Raw genomic sequence first — 14,749 nt, forward strand, 5'->3', positions numbered from 1 at the left:
ATTTCTCAACTCAAGATATCTTTGCAGCATCCTTAAACATTGGTGAGGTCCAGGAAGATTGTAGAATTGCGAATGTTGTCCCCTTGTTTAAGAACGATAGCAGGGATATGCCAGGTAATTACAGACCTGTAAGCCTGGTGTCAGTGGGCGGGAACTTAGTGGAGAAGATACTAGGGGATAGGATATATAACCATTCGGAAGAAAATGGGCTTATCAGTGATAGACAACGTGGTTTTGTGCAGGGAAGGTCAAGTCTCATGAACCAAATAGAATTCTTTGAGGGGGTGACAAAGTTGATTGATGAGGGAAGGGCTGTAGATGTCATATACATGGACTTTAGTGAGGTGTTTAATAAGGTTCCCCACGGTCGGCTGATGGAGAACATGAAGTCTCATGGGGTCCAGGGTGTACCAGCCAGATGGATAGAGAACTGGCGGGGCAATGGGAGACAGAGAGTAGTCATGGAAGGGAGTTTCTCAAAATGGAGACCTGTGACCAGTGGTTGTTCCAGAGGGACACTGTTGCTTGTGATTTACATAAATGATTTGGAGGAAGGTAAAGGCGGTCTGATTAGCAAGTTTGCAGATGACAGTAAGATTGGTGAAGTAGCAGATAGTGAAGGGGACTGTCAGAGAATACAGCAGAATATAGGTAGGTTGGAGAGTTGGGCAGAGAAACGGCAGATGGAGTTCAATCCAGGCAAATGCAAGGTGATGCATTTTGGAAGATTCAACTCAAGAGCAAACTATACAGTAATGGGAAAAGCCCTGGGGAAAATTGGTGTCCAGAGAGATCTGGGTGTTCAGGTCCACTGTTCCCTGAAGGCGGCAATGCAGGTCAATAGAGTGGTCAAGAAGGCATATGACACACTTTCCTTCATCGGACGGAGGACTGAGTACAAGAGTCGACAGGTCATGGTACAGTTGTAGAAGACATTGGTTTGTCCACATTTGGAATACTGTGTACAGTTCTGGTCACCACATTACCAAATGGATGTGGATGCTTTGGAAAGGGTGCAGAGGAGATTCACCAGGATGCTGTCTGGTATGGAAGGTGCTAGCTATGAGGAGAGTCATAGAGTCATAGAGAAGTACAGTATGGAAACAGACCCTTCGGTCCAACCCGTCCATGACGACCAGATATCCCAACCCAATCTAGTCCCACCTGCCAGCACCCGGCCCATATCCCTCCAAACCCTTCCTATTCATATACCCATCCAAAAGCCTCTTAAATGTTGCAATTGTACCAGCCTCCACCACATCCTCTGGCAGCTCATTCCATACACGTACCACCCTCTACATGAAACAATTGCCCCTTAGGTGTCTTTTATATCTTTCCCCTCTCACCCTAAACCTATGCCCTCTAGTTCTAGACTCCCCAACCCCAGGGAAATATTTTGTCTATTTATCCTATCCATGCCCCTCATAATTTTGTAAACCTCTATAAGGTCACCCCTCAGCCTCCGACGCTCCAGGGAAAACAGCCCCAGCCTGTTCAGCCTCTCCCTGTAGCTCAAATCCTCCAACCCTGGCAACATCCTTGTAAATCTTTTCTGAACCCTTTCCAATAGGAAGGAGACCAGAATTGCATGCAATATTCCAACAGTGGCCTAACCAATGTCCTGTACAGCTGCAACATGACCTCCCAACTCCTGTACTCAATACTCTGACCAATAAAAGAAAGCATACCAAGCACCTTCTTCACTATCCTAACCACTTTCAAGGAGCTATGAACCTGCACTCCAAGGTCTCTTTGTTCAGCAACACTCCCTAGGACCTTACCATTAAGTGTATAAGTCCTGCTAAGATTTGCTTTCCCAAAATGCAGCACCTCACATTTATCTGAATTAAACTCCATCTGCCACTTCTCAGCTCATTGGCCCATCTGGTCCAGATCCTGTTGTAATCGGAGGTAACCCTCTTCACTGTCCACTACACCTCCAATTTCGGTGTCATCTGCAGACTTACTAACTGTACCTCTTATGCTCACATCCAAATCATTTATATAAATAACACAGAGGACCCAGCACCAATCCTTGTGGCACTCCACTGGTCACAGGCCTCCAGTCTGAAAAACAGCCGTCCACCACTACCCTCTGTCTTGTACCTTTGAGCCAGTTCTGTATCCAAATGGCTAGTTCTCCCTGTATTCCATGAGATCTAACCTTGCTAATCAGTGTCCCATGGGGAACCTTGTCGAATGCCTTCCTGAAGTCTATATCGATCACATCTACTGCTCTGCCCTCATCAATCTTCTTTATTACTTCTTCAAAAAAACTCAGTCAAGTTTGTGAGACATGCTTTCCCTGAGGTTGAGTAGATGAGGATTATTTTCAGTGGATAGTAAGAAGCTTTTTCCCAGGGTGGGGGACTCAATTACTGGGCGTCATAAGTTGAAAGTGAGCGGGGATATGTTTAAGGGAGATGTGGGTGGAAAGCCCTTTACACAGAGGGTGGTGGGGACCTGGAACACGTTGGCAGTGGGGAGGTGGGAGGGGCAGGAACAATAGTGTCATTGAAGATGTATCTAGACAGATACATGAATGGGCAGGGAGCAGAGGGATACAGACCCTTAGAAAATAGGCAACAGGTTTAGATCGAGGATCTGGATTGGCACAGGCTTGGAGGGCCGAAGGGCCTGTTCCTGTGCTGTAAGGTTCTTTGTTCTTTGCCTTCCCTAGCACCTGTAGTGAACACTCCCCCTAAGGACATCAGTCCCAGTCCTACCCAGGTAAAATCTATCCAATTTGTACATGTCCAACTCGCCACTTGCAGAACCTGCCCCAATGCCCCAGGAATCTGAAACCTTCCCCCTGACACGATCGTGTCAGCCCTGTCCTTTCCCTTGGGAGTGGTGACTGCACAGATGCAGATCCTTACCCCAACAGCCATTGAACCAGGGTTGATCCCCTGACTTGATGGTAGTGGTCGAGTGGGGGATATGCCAGGCCATGAGGTTACAGATTGTGCTGGAGTACAGTTCTGCTGCTGTTGATGACCCACAGTGTCTCATAGATGCCCCCGTCCTGAGTTGTTCGATCTGTTTGAAGTCTGTCCCATTAAGCAGGGTGACAGTGCCTCACAACACACTGCACTGCCCCCCCCCCGCTGGGAATGTCCTGCCAGTGGGACAGGACCTACCCAGGGATGGTGATGGTGGGGTCTGGGACACTGTCTGTGAGGTATGATCCCGTGAGGATGACTGTGTCAGGCTGTTGCTGGACTAGTCTGTGAGACCGCTCTCCCAGTTTTGGCACTGGCCCCAAGATGTTAGTGAGGGGACTTTGCAGGGTCGGCAGGGCTGTTTCTGCTGCTGTCTTTTCTGGTGCCTGGGTCAATGTCAGGTCATCCATTGGTTTCATTTCTTTGAGAATTTGTTACGATTGGTACAACCGAGTGGCCTTCTAGACCACTTCAGAGAGCAACGGAGAGTGAACCACATTGCTGTGGGTCTGGAGTCACATGTAGGCCAGACCAGGTGAGGATGGCAGATTTCCTTCCCTGACAGACAATAGTGAACCAGATGGGTTTTTGCTGACAATTGATAATGGTTTTGTGGCTGTCTGCATCTTCCTAATTGTAGTTTTCTTTGATTGAATTCCCATTCCACCCTCTGTGTCCCGAGGACTCTGGGTGAGTTTCTGGATTAATAATCTGGTGATAAAACATGAACTGCCATTGCCTCCTGTGCTCTAACTCCTGGATTCAAGGAAAGGGAAAGAGCTTTCCTTGCTGCAGCTTCCTGCTGTTTGGCATCCCCAGTGAAGCCTGATGCTCACAGTGACCTCTCTAACCCCATCCAAACAAGCCCACCCCACAGGTCAGACACATCAGAGAGAGCTGGACCATACCGACTGGGACAAACCTTCACCAGTTTCTTCTTCTTCATTCAGAGTTGAAAAAGATGCCTCCGCTGGGTTGGACAATCGGCACCTGATGAGCACGGTTTAACAGCCTGAACAAGTCAGTGGTAAGGAACCATTTCAAACACTGCCGTTCTTCCAAACAGCAATGTGTTGGCTGTGTTCACCAGCTCAGTGATCAACATAGAACATAAAACACTACAGGAGCAAGTGAAGATTGCAGATGCTGGCGATCAACAGTGTGGTGTCTAGACACATCACATCCACTGAGTCCCTGTTGTCCACCACGCTTGTAATGTCTTCACCGAGTTCCAGTAGATTAGTTAAACATGACCTGCCCTTCCTGAACCCATGCTGTGTCTGCCCAGTGGGACAATTTCTGTCTAGATGCCATGTTATTTCTTCCTTGATAATAGACTTAGGCATTTTCCCCACTACAAAAGGTCTGTTAACTAGATGTTAATTTCCCAACAGTGGTGTCTCATTTGCTGTTTTCCAATTTGCAGAACTGCCCCACAAATGCATTTGCTGTTTCTCCCGCCATCTCTTTTCATACCCTGGAGACTTGTCTCTCCTTAGCTCCATTAGCTTACCCAACACCAACTCTTCCGTAATAATGATTGTTTCCTCACCTACCTTTGTACCTTCAGCAATTACTGACATGTTATTAGGGCCCTTCACTGTGAAGACCAGACAAAATACCGATTCAATGACTCGGCCATTTCCTCATCTCCCATTATTACATGCCCCTTCTCATCCTCTAAAGGACCAATGTTTACCTGAACCACTCTTTGTTGTTGTTGTATATTATTTATAGCACCTTTTGCTATCTGTCTGTATATTCTGAGTGAGTTTTTTCCTTCGCTTTTCTTTATCGCTCTTTTTGTGCCTTTCTGTTGAACTTTAAAGCTTCCCCAACCTTCTAGTTTTTCTCTGTTTTGGCTACCTTGTATGCCCTATCCTTCAATTGGATATCCTTCAATCCTGAGACATCTATGACTGATTAGTCCTGTTCCTACAGTCCTTCCTTTTCTCTAGTACGTACTTTTACTGAGCCCTTTGGAAGATTGTTTTGAAGTCCTCCACTGTTCCTCAACTGCCCCACCATAAAGTCTTTGCTTCCAGCCTTCCCTGGCCAACTCCTCCATCATCCTACTGTCGACCCCTTGTTTAAGCACAGGATCCTGGTATTGGAACTTATCTTCATTTTCCAAATTTAACCATCCTTCTCCCAAGTGGATCCCTAACTATCAGGTCATTAATTATTCCTGTGCCCTTGTGCTAGATGATGTACCCTTGTTATAAATTCCAACATCTCAGTGAATAATGTCACTTGTGTTCTCCTTCCTTTTGACTTCTTTCATCACCTGCCATATAGTTAACCCTTCTGCACACGTGCTAACCTTCTGCTATTCTTTCCATTTTCTGTCATTTCCCCTTCCCTTCCCCCCAACTCATGAGTTTAAAGTCCTAGTGACCATCCTATTTATCCTTTTTGCGAGGACACTGGTTCCAGATTGGTTCAGATTGTTCCAACTTTAACAAAAACCCCAAGGCCTCAACCAGTTGTTCACTTGCGTGGTTTAGGTGGACAGCCCTTGACCTCTGCTTTACAAGCCCTCTTCCCAAAAATCCCAGGACAAAATAATCTTTTAAAGTGACAGCATCGTCACCTCTTTGAAAACAAATAACCATCAATATACAAAGATGGCTTCATTTTATAACCCGCTTTACTTGACTAGTACACTACAATACAGATACATAATGTTGACTCTGAGCATGCAAACATACACGACTACGTTCTACTTCAGTCTGTGTACTTCTGCACCAAGTGCCTCTGTCTTTCTTCATCAGAGCTGTGACAATGCCTCAGCAATTGCATTTTCAAATTGTATGGCTGCAATGATAAACTCCATCTAAACAGTTTGGAATTTTTAATCCTTCAATGTTAAGGAGTTATGAACAGTATATGCAAGTGTCTCAGATACATTACCAGCAATATAAATGTTAAAATGGTCTCCTTCTCAATCGAATCTTTCTGCTGATAAATTTGCAATTTTCTGGAGGAATACTCCATAGATCTTTCCATCTTCCAATCGTCTTCCTGTAAGAGTACCGCACCGACACCCACATCACTTGCATCAATATTCACCTTGAATGGTTTTGTATAATTTGGTGTGGGAGAAAGTGAGGACTGCAGATGCTGGAGATCAGAGCTGAAAATGTGTTGCTGAAAAAGGAATCCTGAAGAAGGGCTCATGCCCAAAACGTCGATTCTCCTGCTCCTTGGATGCTGCCTGACCTGCTGCACTTTTCCAGCAACACATTTTCAGCTATAATTCGGTGTGGCCAACACTGGGGCAATGGTTAACACAGCTTTCAGGCTCTACTGTCCACTCAAATGTCTTGCCTTTCTTCAGCAATTCTGTGAATGGAGCTGCCACACGGATAAAATTTAGCACAAACTTATGGTAAAAGCCACTTCATCCCAGGGATTGTATTCCTGCTCTCTTTGTTGATAGTCTGGGAAATTCCTCAATAATCTTTGTTTTCACATTCTGTGGGGCCATTGTCGATGTCCAATAACATGGCCTAGGAACCAAAAGAGAAAATGCTGGAAAATCTCAGCAGGTCTGGCAGCATCTATAAGGAGAGAAAAGTTTCGAGTCTAACTGACCCTTTGTCAAAGCTAAAAAAAAGGGAAGAAATAGGGAGGTATTAACATGGCCCAGGAAGGTGACTTGCAATTAAGTGAACTCACTTTTAACCAGTTTTATCTCCAAGCATGCCTCCTTAAGTTGATCAAACTATTCTGATGAATTCTGCAAACTCACCAGGTCATCAATATACACCGTACAATTGGGATCTGGAAATGACCTTATTGGTCAACCTTTGGAATGTGGCTGGTACATTCCTGAATTAGCAGGCTTTGACTGGTGCAGTTCATTTGGCATCATGAAAGCTGGAATTTCCTTCACTAGTTTGGAAAAATGTACCTGTCGGTATCCTCTGAGTAAGTTCAATTTAGAAATATAAGTTGCTTGTCCCACCTTCTCAATCCAGTCTTCCAAATGTGGAACAGGGTATGATTCAGACTTTGTAACTGCATTGCCCTTGTGATAGTGCACACACAACCATTGGGTACCATGTGGGTTTTGCACAATTACTAAGATAATACCACTTGTTGTAGCTCACTGTGATTGTGTTGTCTTGGAGTATGCGTTCAATCTCTTTTTGAACCAAAAACAACGTTAGAGGATTAAGTCTATAAGAATATTGCTTAATTGGAACAGCATTTTCTTTGCAACAGCAGTAGACTCGCCAACTTTAAGCGCATTTAAATGGTCATTGGAAAGACATATAGATGAAAATGGAATAGTGTAGATAGATGGGCTTCAAATTGGAATCTCAGGTCAGCACAACATCATGACGAAAGGGCCTGTACTATGCTGTAATGTCCTATGTTCTATATATACAATATCTACAATTAGATTATTATTTCCCAGCTAACTCCCATATCATGTGAATGTAATAACTCTTTCAGGTAATTTTGATTTCCCTCTGGAAGATAACTCAGTAATTTTTGAGAACTTCCTCTTTGTCCAATTTAATGTGAGGAATCTCAAGTTCGGAATTGTTTCTTTCCTAAACTATCCATAATTTTCCTGAATAATGTTGATGCAAAATTTGATCCATGATCTGATTAGTATCTCTGTGAGTACTCCGTATCTAGTAAATATTTTGAGAACTCTTCTACAATCCTTTTAGGGGAGGCAATAGCTGAGTGGAATTATCGAGGGACTGTCAATCCAGAAGGCCAAGTCATGTTTTGGGGACCTGGGTTTGAAACCCACCATGGCAGATGGAGACATTTAAATTCAGTTTTTTAAAAAATCAGCAATTGAGAAAGTATTGGTGACAATATATCAATTGCTGATTGTCAGAAAAACCCATCTGCTTCACTAATGTCCGTGAGGGAAGGAAACAGCTACCATTACCCAGTCTGGCCTGTACGTGACCCCAGACCCACAGCAATGTGCCCTCTGGGTAACTCGGGATGCTGCCCAGCTGGTGACACCCTCATCCTGTGATCATGGAACAGCTTGTGGAAATCTAATAGATACGTCTATTATGGACAATAAATACTGAATCCTACGTCTTGTTTAAGGTAGGAGTGCCATGCAATCAATCAAGACCATTTTTAAGTTTCTCAAATGCAGGGTATTAAAGGTACTGATTTTATCACTGCCCAAGCTTTTCCAGTTACCCCTCACAGGACATGCTGTCCAGGCCAAATCAGAAGGTTTTATATTTGAGCTGGAGTTTGCCTTACTACTGGTAACTCATGTGCTACCCACAACACCTCTGGACTATAACCCATTGGCAATACAACCTGATGAATTAATGCCCATTTCTTATCTGCCTGAAGATGTGATGGTCATTTCCTCATCAAGACAGTATTTTGAAGTGAGTGACATTCTGGGATATAGTCAGATTCACCTTCTGTGTGTGCTTTGTCATATAACTTCAACGTTTGGGAGGAGATTTGTAGCTCGGGTGCTCGTTGTTGTGGTTCTGTTCGCCGAGCTGGGAATTTGTGTTGCAGACGTTTCGTCCCCAGTCTAGGTGACATCCTCAGTGCTTGGGAGCCTCCTGTGAAGCGCTTCTGTGATCTTTCCTCCGGCATTTATAGTGGTTTGTCTCTGCCGCTTCCGGTTGTCAGTTCCAGCTGTCCGCTGCAGTGGTCGGTATATTGGGTCCAGGTCGATGTGCTTATTGATAGAATCTGTGGATGAGTGCCATGCCTCTAGGAATTCCCTGGCTGTTCTCTGTTTGGCTTGTCCTATAATAGTAGTGTTGTCCCAGTCGAACTCATGTTGTTTGTCATCTGCGTGTGTGGCTACTAAGGATAGCTGGTCGTGTCGTTTCGTGGCTAGTTGGTGTTCATGGATGTGGGTTGTTAGCTGTCTTCCTGTTTGTCCTATGTAGTGTTTTGTGCAGTCCAAACAGAGAACAGTCAGGGAATTCCTAGAGGCCTGGCACTCATCCACAGATTCTATCAATAAGCACATTGACCTGGACCCAATATACCGACCACTGCAGCGGACAGCTGGAACTGACAACTGGAAGCGGCAGAGACAAACCACTATAAATGCCGGAGGAAAGATCACAGAAGTGCTTCACAGGAGGCTCCCAAGCACTGAGGATGTCACCTAGACAGGGGACGAAATGTCTGCGACACAGATTCCCAGCTCGGCGAACAGAACTGTTTCAGTTTTTCATCCTTCTGTTGTAATTCAGACTAAAAATACCCACATTGTCCTCCACCTGCTTTGGATTTTTCTCAGTCATTTGCTCAACATTGTCTCTAATCATTGAATTCCAACTTCTACCCCTTTACTCTTTGATTTCTCCTCCTACTTCAACCTGTGGCTTTGGGACCTTGTCACCACACAGTCAGGAAAAATCCCAGGATATATTTACTGGAAGACCTCAATTGCCTGATGATCCTCTGGTTTTTCAACTGCAGGAGGCAGCACTCTGACCTATCACCCAGCTATATCATTACCAAGGACTAATTGTATTGCTGGAGTCGAGAGTTCCTTACAGTATTCCTCCAACCACTTCTAAACTTTTCACCAGACCCTCTGGTCTCAATTTATATCCTGGAGCACTGCCCTTCTCACCATCAACTCCATCTGGCAACACTCTTTCTGGATTACAAATCCCCTCAGCTCTCAACATCAAAGATTGACTTGCTCCCGTATCTCTGAAAACCTTCATTCCTTTACCTGCTGGTCTTGGCCAATGTGAGTCAACTTTCAGCTCACAAGGAAATGGTTGAAGACATTCTGGGACTTGCTTCTTAACCAACCTCTGACCAGCTCGTACGTTCCTTAACCAACCTCTGACCAGCTCGTTCATTCCTTAACCAACCTCTGACCAGCTCGTACGTTCCTTAACCAACCTCTGACCAGCTCGTACGTTCCTTAACCAACCTCTGACCAGCTCGTTCATTCCTTCCTGAGATATGGGACCCAAAACTGCACACAATTCTCCAAGTGTGGTCTGACCAGAGCCTCAGAAGTAGATCCCTCATGGATTGAAATTGACGTTGGAAGCCAAAATCTGATTTCGGGACCACCTTATAACCATCTGCTCTTTCAGCTGCTAATCCGGCTGTTTTAACTCTGCTGTTTCACATGAGCTCTCAATAATACACAAAGTGAAGCCTTGCATTTTGGAAAGTCAAATCAAGGCAGGAGTTTCACGGAGAATGGTAGGTCCTTAAGGAGTGTTGGGAACAGAGGGACCTTGGAGTTCAGGTGCACGGTTCTCTGAGAGTGGAGTCCCAGGGAGACAGGGCAGTGAAGGAAGTAAAAACAAGGACTGCAGACGCTGGATTAGAGTGGTGCTGGAAAAGCACAGCAGGTCAGGCAGCATCCGAGGAATCGACCACCTATCAACCCCACCGCCCTGTGGCCCAACATTTCAACTCCCTCTCCCACTCTGCCAAGGACATGGAGGTCCTGGGCCTCCTCCACCACCGCTCCCCCACCACCCAACGCCTGGAGGAAGAACGCCTCATCTTCCGCCTCGGAACACTTCAACCCCAGGGCATCAATGTGGACTTCACCAGTTTCCTCATTTCCCCTTCCCCAACTTCATCCCAGCTCCAACCTTCCAGCTCAGCACCGTCCCCACGACCTGTCCTACTTGCCTATCTTCCTTTCTACCTATCCACTCTACCCTCACCCTCCCTAACCTATCACCTCCATCCCCATCCCCCATCCACCCATTGTACTCTTTACTACCTTCCCCCACCCTCCTCCCTGACCTATCACCTCCATCACCCCCCACACACCTATTGTACTCTATGCTAATTTCTCCCCACCCCCACCCCCCTCTGATTTCTCTCTCCACCCTGCAGGCTCACTGCCATGATTCCTGATGAGAGGCCTTTGCCCGAAGCATTGATTTTCCTGATCCTGGGATGTGGCCTGACCTGCTGTGCTTATCCAGCACCACTCTGATCTACACCCAGGGCAGTGAAGAAGGCTTTTGGTACAACTGGCCTTCACCAGTCAGAGCTTTGGGTACCGAAGTGAGGAAGTTATGTTGTGATTAGACAGGATGTTGGTGAGGTGCATGTTGAGGATTGTGCTCAGTTTTCATCACCTTGCTATAGGAAGGATGTCATTAAACTGGAAAGAGAGCAGAAGAATTTTACAAGGATGTTACCAGGACTCCATGGTCTGAGTTACAGGGAGGGGTTGGATAAACTAGGACCTTTCTCTTTAGAGCGTAGGAGACTGAGGGGTGGGGGATGTTATAGAAGTCTATAAGATCATGAGAGGCATGGATACAGTGAATACACTCAGCCTCTTTCCCAGGGTTGGGGAATCAGGGACTGGATGACATCAGGTTAAGGTGAGAGGGGAAAGAGTAATAGGGAACCTGAGGGGAAACGTTTTTACACAGAGGGTGGTACACACGGGGAATGAGCTGCCAGTGGGTAGGTGGGTACATTAACAACATTTAAAAGGCATTTGGACAAATCCATGGATAGGAAAGGGTTAGAAGGATATGGGCCAAGTGCAGGGAGATGGGGTTGGTGTGGATGGACATTCTGGTCGGTGTGGGCCAGTTTGGGTCAAATGACCTGTCTCTGTGCTGTAGGACTCTATGACTCTATATCTATAAAATTTTAAACTCCTCCAAAATCATTGTCTCTCTAAGAGCATCATAGATTTGCTGTGATTTTAATGCCCTTACTCATCGATTAAAATTATTTTGATTGATCATTTCAAACTCACTGTCAGTTTGAGCAGGATCTCTCCTTCAATTTCTGAAACACTGTCTGTACACTTCTGTACAAGCTCCAATACATTTAAAATGACTTTTCCCAGCTTCTCATACACCCCAGATCCCTCCTCTGATCGGGATGCAAATACCTCACTGGTTCTACCTACAAAGTTTGTTTGGATCAGCAAAACCCACATGGTAACTGACCATTTCATTTGTTTAGCCACCTTCTCAAATTAAGTGAAAAAGATTTCTACATCCTTCTCATCAAAGTTAGGCAATGCTTGAATAGATTTAAACAGATCGCAGCAGGCCTTTGGTGACGATGGGTTTGCTTATTCTCCCTCGCTCCCTCCCTCCCTAACTTCAGCTCCATGCCTTTGAGCTGACTTCCCTCTTTAATTGCCACCATCTGAAGTTCAAACTCTGTCTCCTCCTGCCTGCCAGGGCTTACCCCTCCTTTTCTTTACCCTGTGCCAGGGCTATTCCTAATGAAGGGCTTTTGCCTGAAACGTTGATTTTCCTGCTCCTGGGATGCTGCCTGACCTGCTGTGCTTTTCCAGCACCACTCTGATCTAGATTCTGATCTCCAGCACACACAGTCCTCACTCTCTCCTATTCATACCTTTGCCGTTGCCTCTCATTCAAGCTGCTTCATTTGTCACTGATGTTTAGTCATTTTCAATGACTCCAGTGACACTCCAGGCATTTATAAATTCTGTGAGATTGCTGCAACTCTTTCCCCCTTTCTCACAGTCACAGGTAAACCCAGGTCCAGTTGTTTGCCAATTCCAAAAGCTTTGCTTTGCTCACTTCCTGTTAAACTCCCAAAGTTATTTCCTCCATCCTTGGAGAACTCATAATGACAGAAAGAGCCAATACTACACAAGGCATACCCTGTCTCAACCAACTGAACATAACAGACAAAAGAAAAGGCCCCGAGAGCCTCTGAGCTCAACAATACTAACCCCAGTTTGTAAAAGAGAGACTTCAATCCTGGACTAGCCTTTTATTTGATATGAAGCAGGAGAGGCTGCCCTCCCTAAACACCACCCCTCCCACCCCCCAATATTTGAAGGCAGCAGCCAAGACCCGAACATTTTCTTATTTTAAAGGTAGATGTGACGTGTGTGACCCAGATGTGATGAAACTGGTGAAACTCAATGTTAAGCAAATCCAGCGCTGTGGTTAAAATGCAAACAAAAGTAAGGAGAACTTAGAATAACTTAAATATTGGACAACTGAACAAAATAATACATTCAATACCTGTTACTGATGAACTGTTCCAATTTACTAACATCCCATAAACACACCCCTTGATAAAAAGGAAAATTCGGAAAAATAGATTTCCCTCCCAGGTAAAACGTTGAAAATGCGTTGCTGGTTAAAGCACAGCAGGTCAGGCAGCATCCAAGGAACAGGAAATTCGACATTTCGGGCATAAGCCCTTCATCAGGAAGAAGGACTTATGCCCGAAACGTCGAATTTCCTATTCCTTGGATGCTGCCTGACCTGCTGTGCTTTAACCAGCAACGCATTTTCAACTGTGATCTCCAGCATCTGCAGACCTCATTTTTATTGCCTCCCAGGTAACCCAGCAGCAAAGAGAAACCCCCAGCTTCCAGCTGTAACCAAGAAAAAGGAAACACAGCATGTACGTCTGCAAGGCTACGAAAGGATCTGCTTAAAGCTAAACCTAAAATCTAAAAAAAACAAGAAAATCCTGGTCTATGAGAGATGCTGACACCCAGCCAGGCTACTGCTATTGTTCCAACTTAAAAAATATCTCCAAGGCCCCACAAGTTGTTTCCTTGAGTGGTTTTGGGAGACACCTCTGTACTTCTGCCTTCCAACCTCTCTTCAAAAGAAACCAGGATAAATTCACCTTTTAAGGCCATTGTAAGGTCAGTGGGGACTGAGCAAAAATTGCTAAGAATAAGGGCGAAATTTCAATCAGTCTCTTAATAAAAAAACCCTCCAAAAACCTAAACAGAAAAACCCTAAAGAATTGCAGATTCTGGAAATGATAAATAAAAACAGGAATTGCTGGAAAAGTTCAGTAGGTCTGGCAGCATCTGTGGAGAGAAATCAGAGTTAACGTTTCAGGTCCACTGACCCTTCATCAGAACCCAAAACAGCTGTTTGTTCCTCATCCTGAGGTAACTGGGCTAGGAGAGTAGGTGAGGGGGTGTAGATGTAGGGGTGTATGTGCGATGGTGTAAGTGTGGGATTGGTATGGTGGGAGCGTGTGGGTGTTTATGGAGTGGGAGGGTGTGGGTGTATGTATGTAGATGTATGTTTGTGGGTGTGTATGTGTGGATGTTTGTGTGTGGGTGTGTATGTGGGTGGGTGTGTGGGTGTGGGGGTACATGCGCATGTGTGTCAATATGAATTGTGTTTGGGGTATGTGTGTGGGGATAAATGTGTTAGGGATGTTTGCTTGGGTGTGTGGGGAATATGTGTGTGGGGGGGATTTGTGCATGTGTGGGATGTGTGAGAGTGCATGTGGGGGTGTATACTTGGGTGTATGTGTGCGTGGGTGCATGTGGGACGGCTGTATGTGGAGGATGTGTGTCATAGTGTATGTGTGTGGGGGCTGTTTGTGTGTGTGTGTGTTTGGGGTGTGTGTGTGTGGAATTATGTGTGGGTTGTTTTTGAATGGGGTGTGTGTGTGTATGTGTGTGGATTGATATGTGTATGTGGATGTGTTTGTATGGGGGGTGTGAGTGGATGTGTATTTGGGGTGTGTGAAGGTGCGTGTATGTGGATGTACTCATGGGGAGTGTGTGTGGGTGGGTGTTTGTGCTGTGTGAGGGTGAGTGAGTGTTGGTGTGTGTTTGGGGTGTGGGTTGGCGTGTGGTTAGGGTGTGTGTTGGTGTGTGTTTGGGGAGTTTGTTGGTGTGTGTTTGGGGAGTTTGTTGGTGTGTGTTTGGGGTGTGTGTTGGTGTGTGTTTGGGGGTGTATGTTGGTGTGTGTGCTGTGTGTGGGTGAATGTGTGTTTGCGGTGTGTGTTGGTGTGTGTTTGGGGTGTGGGTTGGGGTGTGGGTTGGTGTGTGTGTGGGTGAGGGTTGGTGTGTGTTT

The sequence above is a fragment of the Hemiscyllium ocellatum genome, chromosome 1 (assembly GCF_020745735.1).
Source record: "Hemiscyllium ocellatum isolate sHemOce1 chromosome 1, sHemOce1.pat.X.cur, whole genome shotgun sequence".
Taxonomy (NCBI): domain Eukaryota; kingdom Metazoa; phylum Chordata; class Chondrichthyes; order Orectolobiformes; family Hemiscylliidae; genus Hemiscyllium; species Hemiscyllium ocellatum.